Here is a 12,533-nt window from a genome sequence, read left to right as displayed (position 1 = left end):
AATCTGTCTCTGTCTTTGATCCCTGTGATACATTTCTTTCTTCTCTTCATCTATCAGATAGTTAAATTGTAAATTTGGTGTGGCTGAAGATGTAAAGACAAGAAAGCCTACATCTTCATAGAAGCCTTTAGACATTACCACAGGAAAAACAATAGTCACCATAATTAAAAAAAAAAAAAAAAAAAAAAATCACTTATATCACACAATTCCAACATTTTACCATTTTCACACAGCTTCCTATCCGGAAGGTATTCTCAAAGGAATAAATTCTGCCTTCCTTCCAAGTTCTCTTTTGTAGTCTTGTTTCCTACATAAAAAAACCTGCAATCACACACTGTGTGTAATGTGACGCCTCTGTCTGTCTGTCTTCCCCTAATAATTTCTCTAAAGACATTTAACAAAGAGGTAGCAATCTCAGAATGACTCAGTTGCCAGAAGCTCCTTCCGATTCCAACCTGTGCTCGAACAGACGAGAGAGACGGTCAGTGTCTGCATTAAGGGAAGAAACTTCCACGTTGACTCATAAGAGAGCGCAGAATCTGCAGATAAAATAGATGTATGGAGATGCAAAACTGTGCTGAAAGCTGAAGTTCACAACTACAGGTGCACCCATATGGCTAAATAAAAGTGGGAAAGGAAGGAAGTTTGAGGACTGCAGCACGCTGCTCGATAGCTTGCTTTCTGCATGTTTTTGGACCACTCCAACCACCTCCTCATGAGACAAGCCTGCCGTCAGGAGGGCTGCCTCAGCAGCATGGATGTGACCTAGCCAGTACGACCTGGCTGCCAGTTCAAGGGCCAGTCCTTTGCCTCCTTTTACACAGCAGCCCAAACACAGGCAGGGACGGCATCCAAAAGACAGGCACTTACAGGAAGCTGGGGTTCATGATTTCTGCTGCGTACAAAAAAAATGGAAGCGTTTTCTAGTGCATCTGGTGGGTGCAGTACTGAAGGAGCAGAAAACCAGGGGAACGGGAAGGTTCTCAAATATACACACATACCGTTGCCTCACAGTGACACCTCACCGACATTCTGTCCCACCACTCTTCCATCTTTGACCTGAATGTGAATGTCAGTGCTGTAAGTCAAGACATGAAAAAGCACCGACTGGGCGATATCCCTGCTAGAGCCGTTTCTGGAGTTGAGCTTTGCTGCCCAGCATGCAGCCGCTTCAGACCGAGTGCCCAGCCCTCCCTATGGCCCCCTGCCTCCCACCACGTCCCTCCATGCCGGGCACTCTTCCGAGTCTCATATTATCGCCACAAAAATCTACTACTGCAGACATCGTTTTGCTTTCTACACATCCTATACCCAGTACTCATTACACATTTAAAAACAGTAACCCATCCATACTTCCAAACTTTAGAGCCTTTACATTCAGGGGACAAATCAATAAACAGCACATATATCTTATTCTATAGAAATATGTATCACGCAGAAAGAGTTGTGATAACGCTCGCTGCTTTACAGTTCTCTACCCACAAACGTTCAAGACTGAAATTCAGTAACAGACATGTCCGTGACATCTCTAGGCTTCTTTGAAAGTATCAGGTAAATACTAGACAAGATACTACTGTACCAGAACTCCACGGCGATATTAATTATATCTTCCTTTAAGGGGTCTGTCTTGAATCCTTTTCATCCGCTGTTTCCATCAATGCTTTATCCCGAGACCTTCCTCACACATTCCAGCAGCATCGCAACGGGGGTCTTGCCAACTGCTTGTCTAAAACTGAACTACTCCTGTTTAACATCCTGACAGAGGAAACCAGTGTTGCCCTCTGACCCAAGCATTTACATTCAGGAGCTAGTTATTCCCTTGCTGAAATCTGTCAGTCATTCTCTGTGGGATTATCCCTAGCCCTAAACTCTAAGGTTTAGGTAGTAGAAACAGAAGTCCTGGTAAAATAAGCTGTTTAGCAGATAACTAACCACACGTGGTGAAGGCTTTTGTGTTCTTCATACTGAGGAACAACTGAACAAGACTGGTCAACTGCTAACAGATGCTGTTCTAGTATTGAGCACAAATCCTTAAAGGGGACTGACGAGGAATAGAGACAGGTGTCAGCACTGAATTTCTCATGACCAGAGGTCTCTGGCCTAGCTATCCAACCGTCATGAGATGGACAGTTTGAGTTTGTGATCTGTATCTCACTGGGAAAAGGCTACAAAGCTCCAATCACCTGAGTGTCTCCCAAAGATACTGCTTTGAAAACAGTGGGAGAAAAGCCATGAAGCTGTAACAGATGTAAACACACATACACACACCCCTGAGTACTCATTACAGTCACAAAGAAAACCTTGCAAACCTGAAACGATACGATATTGTCTTTCTAGTTCTGTCACAATTGGCTGTTTTACCAAAATGTAACAACAAAACTAAAATAAACAAGACATGAACTTCACTGCTGCCCTGAGGAAAAGCAGTGTATCTCCCAAGAAACATGCTTGTGCTACTGCCACTGCAACACAAAGAAGTGGGATCAGCAGCAAGGTGAATTATAACCAGCAGCATTGGATTTATAATCTTATTTTGCTGTAAAAATAAAAAAAAAAGAAAAATTGCTCTATCTTTTTACACATCACATATATGTGTCACAAATTATATTAAAACACATATAGACATTGATGGTACTTCAAATATACTATCTGTGTAATGAAAAATATGACAAAACAACTTCTAAAGTAGTTTACTACTTATTCCCACACTTGATAAGAAAAAATTATTATATCAATTTATTTATTTTATACTATCAAAAGCATCTTATTTTGAAAGTGGACATTTCTTTCCACTACCAGTTTGTAGCATCCTGCTTCCACTTTTGCAGTTTAGGCAACTCTGTGTTTCATCTGTTGGTGGGAGGGAAAAGATTTGAGCAGTTAGAATTAAGTAAGTGCAACAAGAAATGGCTTGTAGTTGAAAGACAGATGACAGCAGGATGGAACACGTAACTAGAATATTTTAGAAGTCTAAAATTTTTCTTCCTATTGATATAATATGGACAACAGATGGGTTTTTAAATGCAGCTCTTGGTACAACTTTGCATGTGAGAAGGAAAATAATTTGGAGTTCACGGGAACAGGAGCAGATTGTTCTGTGAATCCAGTTGGTGTCATTCTACAGCCTTAAACTCTCCTGCAAAATACTGTAAGCAGAACAGCAGGAGTCCCAAAATTCCCCATGCTGGCTGCAGCTCAATAAGCCATTTCTATTCACAAAGTATATAAGCATATACTTAACTTCAGGAGCATGTGTAGCACCCAGTGATTTCACTATGACTTAGGAACCTGCCCGAAATTAAAGTTTCATTTAGGGGCTTTGCTAATCAAGCACCAGATACATGTGGCAGATATTCACGGGCTTCACTTTTCACTGGGTCTGTATGTTACATTTTCCACCTGCCTAGGCATTTTCTCCATTTGCTAAGCAATGCGGTCACCAAACTGGCCAAGACAGGCCTAGGTGCATGTAGGAGGCATCCAAGCAACAAAGGACAAGACAAGCAAAAAGGACTGCGAACACACAGGACATCCTCCCCAGTACGCCAGAAGCATCACTGACAACACAGAGGAAAACAAAACAAGCAGTATCAAAAGCACAAGTTTAATCACTTTAATTACTTAAATTCTTCCTGTTTGCTTAAACTAGCAAACGGGAAAAAAAAACCTGTGGGAGAGAGAAGACAAGGTCTGCCTTCTCTCGCTGGTGAGGTCCACGCCTGACCACCATGACTGGGGCAGCTGGGAGCAGTGGGGTGGGGGGGGACCATGGTCCCGTGGCATCACCCGCCATCAGCCACCAGAGTATGGTTGTGAAAGACTATGAGCTCTGCGCATGTAGCAATGATGATTAACATTTTCTCAGAAACATCTGTTAGTGAGAAGCACGTGTTGCTAATGAGTGGACGTGGTAAAGGTTACATGCACGGTGTAAAACCAGCCTCATCCGTGGGTCTCCTCAACACTCCCACCACCGCCTCCGATTCCCCCATGGACACTTACAGAGTTCAGTCGCAACGTCCTGGATCAGGAGGGAAACCAGAGCAACTATGCTCCCTTCAGATGCAGAGGGACAGATATCAGCCGGCATAAATGGGGGGGACTTTCGGGCTGCCCGTGGTGCCGAGCTGATTCACACCTCCCAAAGGTCTAGCGCAGGCGAGGCTGAGAGTGTCCCTGAGGGCACTCTGCTGGTTTAGGAAGCACTGGTGTGCCCTATAGACCCCAAAACATTTTGTAGTGTTCCCAACAGCTATCTTAAGCAAGACTTTGCTCAGGCAGTTACCCTTTGAATTGCCCAGGTACTCCAAAATGCGAATTTCACAAAGTTGCACAAAGCCAGAGTAAAACTGGCAGGTTCTGCACTGCCTACACACACCCGCTCAGCAGAAGTACTCTTCCCTCCACTCTGCAAAGCTGCTACTCACTCTAACACAATGTCTTAAATTACAAATTTCCACCTTGAATTTTACCAATTTGTTTGGGAGGAAAATTTACCCTTTCTTTTTCTAAACGCGGCATTTACTATCTGGATCCAGGTCTATGCATGCTTCCCTGCTCTAAGGCCTAAGCTGCTGACTGTACTTTAGTCAGGCTATTTTCGCTCTTAAGTAAAGGAGACAGAACTGGACTCCAGAGCAGCGTGTAGCCTGACTTCTGTGATGATTTATATGATCTTTAACAGCATAAATACTATGAGCAGAGGTGCTCACGGTAAACAGCGCGACTATTGATCACTCTAAGAATGGTCACTTAAAAACAGACACACAAACACAAAAAAATTACGGTTCAAATCCTACAGTCAGTTTTAGCACAAACCCCCTATTCGCTCCCTATAGATTGATAGCAAAATACAGCATCTGCCTACAGGACATCTCTGTAAGATAAGGAAGTGGAACTCACATAAAGAGAATACTGCACAACAATGGTATTTTTGTGCCTAACTCATATTTATGAACATAATTCACATGAAAATCAGTGTAAGGTGTTGTGAATCTTGCCCCAAACTCATGAACTGTGTAGCAGAACCAGGAACTGAACCTATGGGTATTAAGTCTCTGCCTAGCCTGCTACTCACTAGACCTTATTTCCTGACATAGAGAATTATAGTAAATACATCAAGTCAGCTGTGTACTTGAGCTTGTCTGATCACACATCACAGAGAGTAAAACATGCCAGCATAAACTAAAACATATATTCCATGCATATGACGCTGTCATTTCTAGTTTCGATGCAAAGCATTCAAATTCCAAGTGCAAACGCATGCATTAAAAGCAGCTTTACAGGTGAAATAAAACATACATTGAAGCAGGGAGTGTTATTCTAGTTTTCAGAGTATCTTTAAAAAATGGTTATAAAAAATTGTCATTACCATTTCAAATCTACAAGAACGACACATCAGCGGAAACAAAAAATTTTCTTTCTCACTAATGCAACCAGGCACCTTACTGCAGTACACCAGCAAAACGGACTTGCTGCAGAAGTAATTGAACTGGCACGACCACAACAGAAAGGATTTTAATCTACAAGCGCTGCACTGTGGAAAGCAACTGCTCAAGCAAGCACGGTCCATGCAGATAAACCAAGTCTTTCATGCTGCACTTAGAAAAACAAATCCCATTCACAAAGCAACGTCTCGCTACAAACATCTCTGAAGTTTGAGAAGGTTCAAAGCCAGGGTCAGCTGAGGTAAAGAAAGACAGCACACATATTTTTGGTTTGTGAAACAAGTTCTCTACAATACGGAAGTGTGTTGTATTGGTGCTCCCAAAGAAACACCTACCGCGGTGACATCTCTACAGTGTTGAGCTCATCTTGGGAAGACTGATGGTGCATTCCACCCACCCCCACAGCTAGTCTTGCCTACAACTGCACAAAAGCTTTTGCTTCTCGTCCCCACAGTGGAGCCATCGTGACTCGTGATCTGTCTCTCCCAGAGCAGCGTACACGTTCACAAGGGACAGGCTGTGGCGTAGCAGGACTGCAACAACCACAACTACAGGAACCAGGCAAACGCTCTGAAATCCACTCCTGTGACAAGGAGCTAAGACCAGGTACCCACTCGTTATACAAATTTCAGTATTACCTAAGGGCTGATTTCACACACACAATGGCTTTGGGGAGGCTACAAAATGTTTGTGTTTCAGCAAGACAACCTGAAGAAAGTGTGGCCATTGCACAGCTCCGGAGATCATACCAAGGCACGTAGTGTAACCAGAGTTAAGAGACAGTAAGCCTGCAATAATGAGAAGATTTTACTGAAACTCTCCCGTCTTGATTTATTCAGACTAAAACTTTGTTTTTATCAGCCTAACTGTACATTTGGGTTTTTTCTTCAAAAAATGCTTCAATCTGCTAAGAGAAGTCTTCTTGGAGATGGACTGGTAATGAAACACAAATAGAACATTGGATATGAAAAACATAATGTACAACGTATTTTTCTCCTTTACTTATTTGATCTTAATTTGCACCTAGTCATTTTCATGTCGAGCATCTTGTGCAGTTAAATAATTAGTGTAAATGAAATTTCACCTTTTCTTAACTGGCAAAAACAGTGAAACTGAGTTGGTAATTTTTTCAAGTTTTGCTGCAATACAGGAACAACCCAATCACCTGAAGACACCCGAAGACACAAGATACACAGGCTTTTACCAAATGCAAGGAAAACGCAACAACTGTGTACAGCAACTCGCAGGGCAAGAAATCCCTCTCTCCAGAGCCTTATGACCAGAACCATTAACCTCTGAAGATGTATTCAAGGACCTCAGGATGTGAGAGTTTACTCCTGAGCGAGCCACTGCCTGCACACACACACACACGTAGACCCCTTCCCCGCCCGTGCATCAGTGCCACTCACAGCAACTACGTTCTTTCACCTGGCAGCCACATACTCACCCTACTCTGCTCAGTCAGACCACACCGATTCCAACAGGAATTCCACCAGACATCAGGGCCAGCCCACGGCTCCCACGGCAGACGGTGAACAACCCTCGCTCCTCCCGGGCGCCGAGGCCAGCCGTGCCCGTCTGCCGGGGCTCTGGCCGGTGCCCGCGCAGCCATGGCTCGCACCCCGGCAGCCCTCAGCCCTGCTCCCCCCCTCAGCAAAGGCCTGCAGGCACAGGCTCTCACCAGACAAGGCAGTGCAGGAGGCTGCCACAACCACCCTCTTTGCAGCTATGCCATCTCACAGACTCTAGCAAACCCTGGGGTAAAGACTCCCACCGCACTCCCTCCTACCCTCCTGGCCTACAGGTCTCAGCTCGTAACAAAACCACTTCTCATCCAAAAGAGTAAGGGAAGTTCAAGTAAAGGACACTCAAACACCCCTAACCAACGACATCGGAAAATTGCACCCATGCTACTATTGCTAGTGTGCACAAAAATTTCAACAAATTCGTATGATACCCCTACATAATATTCATCTGCATGAAGAAGATCGTGGAGTTGCAGAAAGGACGTAACTATTAGTTAGCCAAATACCATTACAGAGTCAGAAGAAAAGAGTATTGGAGCCGATACAAATAGAAAGCATTTGATGAGCTCCATATTTGGTTATCATCACACAGATTCAGGGAAAGGTCTTTCTCCACCTACAAGATCTTGCTGTCCTAATGTGCCACTACTTAGATCCCCAGCTCTAAGCTTCTGCTGCTGTAACAGTAACACATGACTACACAAAACTAAGTCAATTCAGTACGATAAATGAAAATTCTCCTGAGGACTGAAATTTCTTGTAAGTTTGCATAAAAAAGCAAGTTCCTTCTGAAGGATGTTGCACTGACAGTCCAAGAGAAATCCTGCATTTGTTCGGAAAATAAGGACATAATGAGAGCAACATGGTCTACTTCCTTATAGTGCCTTTTCGACATCCCTTGGCCATGACCTGAATGGCCTCCTGTGTGAGAAAATACATGTTTCCATCTGTGCTTGTTCATCTCCTCTCCATGCTGAGATTATCAGCAATGGTGCTAGCTACAGAAGCAGCTTACAGATGTAACTGTTTCTCATTATAACATCTCCGCTGTTGTCTGTACTAATGCATAATCAGCCACTGTGTACGTATGCATGTATGGCAGTATATAAGAGAAGACCATAAATATCAGCACTCATTTTTTAATATTTGTTGGTAATAACAATAAAATCTCATAATACAGTAGTTAATAACCCTATGCCACAGTTTACAGCTATTGCATTTATAGAAGAAAGGACGGAAAAATACACAACTATTTGGTCAAAATGAGGAGCAGGACAGTTTGAAGGGGAATTCAGGAGCACTAAACCACTCCTTTCCTAAAAAGTCATTATTCCCACTCCATTCCTAAAGACCTGTTATTCTCACACCTTTATTTCTTAACATTATTATTTAATATTTGTATCCACACCACTAAAGCAAAAAGTCATCCCAGGCTTAACAACTCAGCATGACTTTGAAGATCAAAACTGAGTAACAGTAGAGAAAATTGTCGAGAAAATATTATTAAAGGAAGATTTAACTTAAAATCAATTGCTTTTATTCTAATGCATTCATATAATCACTTGCTTCCCCCTTCCATAAACTGTTGTAAAATCTCTTGAGACAGAGGACTATTGTATTGTATACAAGCCTAATGACCCTATGGGGGCATATTTAAAAGAGGAAAAGAGATTTATATAACACTTTATAGGGGCAATCACAGCTCATCAAGTTATTTTCTTTTACACATGAAATCAGTCCCATTTAAGAGACTTTTCCCATTTATTATTCTACAGTGCTTTTCCAGAGGAAAAACAATGGGGGGGGGGGGGGCAGAATTTGGCATGCACATATACAGAATCCTCCAAGGACTGCACATGCCTGAGCAAATTCACTCTTCTGTCTGTTAAACATTCCCATCCCAAGACTTTGTTTCAAGACACATCCTCATAATGAATAACTGGACCTTGTCTGTACGGTTGAGAGTACCACCACACAGTATTTCATTTCAAAACCCAGTCATATCCTATTCCGCAAAAGGTTGAGTGCCGTTATTTCTTTGCCTATCTTGCTTTTCCCTGCTTGCAAGCATCTCACCAGGCGTGATTCATGTTACATAACTTCAGCTTGTTAAAAACAACAGTTATTTAGCTAGGTAGTGTGATATATGAATGAGGTAAATACAGAACTTGCTTATTGCAGAACCCAGGCAAAAGCTGCTCCTCAAATAATATGCCTATGCAACATTAAGCAAATAAGCAACTGCACCAGCACTGTTTACATTCAAAGTTAATTAAACCTTTCAAATTCAGGATACTGTACTCTAGACTACTCAGGGCCTCTTCTCATGCCACAATATGCAAACTCCCTAGTGCATATGCGTTTTATTTTTTAAAAGTGACACCCCCCCCCAATCATTAGAGAGTAACAGTTGAATACTGAATCAATTAATTTCACTCGCAAGAACACTGTATTGCTTTAATGTTTTGGCTGAGTTTGATGAGACGCAATCCTCCTCCCCGAGTTAGCTGCAAAATGCTTGTGTTTCTCAATAACTATCCCTATTCATATCCCTGGTCTGGTTACGAAGTGTAAAAGCAGCAGCCAGAGAGGGTTAAACAGGTTTCCTGCCAATGCTCCGCAAGAAGCGAACCTCCGTATTCCAGCAAGGCAAAGAAATCTGTTCAGGCCCTGTATATTCAGCATTATTCAGCACTACTGGGACCGTACTGCAGGATCGATCCCTCGATGCCCACCTGACAGCGTGTCCTCTATATTATGCAGGTGATGTGGTCTCCCCAAGGCAAATCATCACCTGACCATCCTGGTCTTTGCAGCTGAGCTGTATCCAGTGACGTGCTCCGTGGAGCAAGCCATTGCCACATAACTGTATTCTCTTCCCAGTCACTTCTCCAGAGGGGGTGCAGGGGGGAAAGAAAATTAAACCGCTCGTATTTCTGGCATCACCACCCCAGCAGAACAATAGGGAGACGAGCGGCTGCCCTGGCGAGGAGGGTTCTGCGCGAGCACCGGCTGGCTGCCGAGCCCGGACCCGAAATTAGGTCTCAGCCCGCTCGACTGCAGGGGAAGGGGAGGGGGGGGCAAAGGCAGCACTTTCTCAGAGCAGGAAGAAGGGGAGGCCATGAGCGTTTCCTGTTGTGCAGCTGAAACAAGCAAAGACGTCATTACATTTACACTCCCTCAGGGTGTCAGCAGATTGAGGGCCAAAGTTCAGTCATTTCCAATGCACTGCGAGGAGGGAGGTTTTGGAGGAGAAACCAGCAGTGGCTTTATTGCTAACAGCGTTCTCTGCACTCGCATAGCAAAACAGCGAAGCAGCGTGTTACCAGGCTCAGCTGCAAAGTATTGTATGTGACTAGAAACAATATTTGCTCAGGAGCCATGCTGCTCTTGTTTTTCTTGTACAGCTTGTGTAAGAATATTACTACAATATAGAAATGCACTAAGCTCTCCCTACAGCCCGTGCTTCTGCAAGCATCTGGAAATCAAGCCTTACATATTTTTGGATCCCACGGAGTAAAACATCTTTTGCGAATGCATTTGGGGCGCAACTAGAGTGTAAAACTACAGGATTCCCTTGTCAGATATGGCTGACAACCCAGCAAAGCGAATACAGATGCTTCATTTCAATTTCACCCCTGCCTTTCTGAAGCAGATAAGGACCAGCTTAAGCAAAAGGGCGAAGGCACCAGAGTTGGGTAGTGGCGTGTGGGAGTTCAGCATTTGGTAACTGATTGTCTCACAGGCTGTCCATCTGACCCTAAGTAAATCATTAGTATACTTACTGGGCAAGCATAGAGAGAACCTGGATTGCAGTCCTACCCACCATTACTACCTTCTTAAGTTAAACGTTAGAAAGACTTTTTTAATGGAAAGCATTATTTCCATTAAAGAAAGATGCATCCAAATGAGACCACCCGGGAGATTTCAGTGTCTCCACCACTGGAAGCTTTAAAGAGCAGTCCAAACAACCCCCCATAGGAAATGGTTTGGTTATAGGTGATCCTCCCCTGGGGCAGGGGGATGCAGAGGCTTACAGTACACTCTCACTCATGAGACACATTCTAGACCCATTTTCATTAGTCTCTGAACAACGCGTCAAAATACAATGCTAAATACCGTCATTCCACAATAAGCATGTCCCAGCAACAACCTCTGGTGTCCAGGATACTACACTTTTCCTCTGTACACTGAATGAGACGGATTGGGTAGCAGTGCTCCACTCGATAGAAGCTGATTTTCAAACAGAGGCACTTACTTAATTCAACAAACCTCAGTGACATTACGAGGAGTTTGGAAAATGCTTTTGCAGATTCTCATCTCACACTACCATCACTAGCCGAAGAGGAGTATTTTTGCCGTGTTTCTTCAATAACCACCCTGTGGTCACACCGGGAACTGAAGCCAGCCTTTCAGCCCTAGTAATTCAGAGTACTAAGAGCTGGAACTAGGGAACCACCAGTCTGTACCTTGGGAGTCATAATAAACTGTATCTTTCATGGGACACATGCAATGCCACTGGCTGACCAAAACTGCTCATTTTCTAAAAGAAGGTCAAAGATAATATTTTTAATTATTTATAAACTAAACATTTTGAACATTAAAAACAAATTCTTCTACAAAGATATGAGCTGGTTTGGTTGTTTTCTACCCTTTTCTTTAGAGGTAACTTTTTTCAAAGACAGTTTATCTTGAAGATTCACTGCCCAGTTAGCATGAAGAAATCTCTACTGCTTCTTGTTCTGATGTTAGCTTGAAGACTCAATCCTGAAGGCTGTCAGACTGGTACTAATCATCTGGACTCTTTTCAATATAAAAAAAGCAGACAAATGAGTCCTTGGTGGTGGCAATGATTTGCAGTACACAATACACAATCTGAGGAAGAAAATCAGATTTTAACTCTGCATCAAATCAAAGCATTAACTTTAGCAAAGACAGTTTGGATTAGTTCAATCAGAGTAAAGCAATCGGAATCTGGCCCTTAAAAACTTGGGTGCTGGATCAGAATCCAGCCCGTATCATACAGAGTGATGGGTGTAAGTAGTGATGTTCTCCTGAGAAGGAAAAAAGAGATGAAACCTTCAAAGTACTGCAAGAACGCTTCCACTGTGCACAGCATCCTAAACAACACATAACAGAGCCATTCCATTTTCTGAAATCTGACCATAAAGTACCACGCTCACTCAGAATAAGCTTGGTTAACTATTTTTAGCCCCATATCCGAGAATGAAGGAAATGCACCCACAATTTGTACTTTTGACCGTACTGAGACAATTGCCGCATGGCACAACAGCAGCATGTGGCCAGGCTGTGTAGCCATTCAGCACCGGCACATGGTATTGCAATAGGCATTTTTCATGCAACTCTGGCTGCCTGTTACAATAGTGTCTGTGAAAGAGCAGAGAATATAATAAGGAACAGCAGTGTCTTCACACACCCATCCACGTCCTCAGAGTTAATCTTCAGGTAATGGCATCTTATTGTTCTGTTAGCTGAACAATGGTATTAAACCATCTCTATCATGGTTTGAGGTGAGAAAGTGCCCTATGTTCTCTGCAGT

The 12,533-nt window shown here is 43.1% G+C and overlaps 1 protein-coding gene across 8 annotated transcripts in view; it reads right to left on the bottom strand.

The window, feature by feature from the left end:
• Positions 1–12,533, bottom strand: part of HIVEP2 (HIVEP zinc finger 2) — a 140,699-nt gene that overhangs the window by 112,056 nt on the left and 16,110 nt on the right. The window contains exon 1 of one of the 8 annotated variants that reach the window (XM_069787158.1): positions 9,709–9,865. The exons of the other annotated variants lie outside the window; for them this stretch is intronic. The gene's annotated coding sequence lies outside the window, so the exon portion shown is untranslated. Of the gene's footprint in view, positions 1–9,708; positions 9,866–12,533 lie in introns of those variants that run through there. 8 annotated transcript variants of the gene reach the window in all.

This window comes from Haliaeetus albicilla, chromosome 7, assembly GCF_947461875.1.
Source record: "Haliaeetus albicilla chromosome 7, bHalAlb1.1, whole genome shotgun sequence".
In the NCBI taxonomy this organism is placed as follows: Eukaryota; Metazoa; Chordata; class Aves; order Accipitriformes; family Accipitridae; genus Haliaeetus; species Haliaeetus albicilla.
This window is presented reverse-complemented; position numbering and strand designations above follow the sequence as displayed.